Source organism: Aplysia californica, unplaced genomic scaffold, assembly GCF_000002075.1.
Source record: "Aplysia californica isolate F4 #8 unplaced genomic scaffold, AplCal3.0 scaffold00249, whole genome shotgun sequence".
Classification (NCBI taxonomy): Eukaryota; Metazoa; Mollusca; class Gastropoda; order Aplysiida; family Aplysiidae; genus Aplysia; species Aplysia californica.
The window spans coordinates 304,836-305,550 of NW_004797519.1; positions in this window are offsets into that span (position 1 = coordinate 304,836).

Here is a 715-nt window from a genome sequence, read left to right on the forward strand (position 1 = left end):
TCTAATCTTTTTTGTTTATTGAATCTTTAACCACCTATAGTTCCGGTTTGGTATTTATTCATCGCTTTCTCCGCACTAATAGCTTACCTGGCCCATAGGAGTCTGGCCGGCGAAAGGAGGAATCGTCTAGTTAAGATATATAAGGAGAATTTTAACGAGGAGCGAAGGCCACTCGGCTGTCAGAGTCTGGGCCGAAAACAGTCAGGCCTACCCCTCCCGTCCCTCCCCCTTGCCAACCTCACCACAGCAAGACATCAAATTCTATAATTAGCATTCGACACACTTCCCCACTTTGTTACAATAGTGTTCTGAGAACTGAGAAGTGCAATGAAGAACGTTTGATTATACATTGTATAATGATTGGAAATTGTTGTGTGCTAACCTTGTCCAGCTTTGTATAGTATCTGATTGTAGACTTGATCTGCGTGGGACAGCGTCACTGGTACATACAGTATCAATTGACTTTTTGTCATCATACACTTTCATTTTGTTTTCTAGCATAGTTGTGTTTCTTTTTCTGTGCCGATAAAGTCAGTGTCTATTAATCTCAGTAACTTCCATCATATATTATTCAAAATTATTATTGTTTCTTGAAATACTATCTTTTAGCTTTTTCACATTATATTATACGGTTTACACTGGTGAGTGTGAGTGGGAGAGGGGGGTGGGGATGGCGAAAGTAGGGGTATAAAATGAGGAGAGAGAGAGAGAGGGA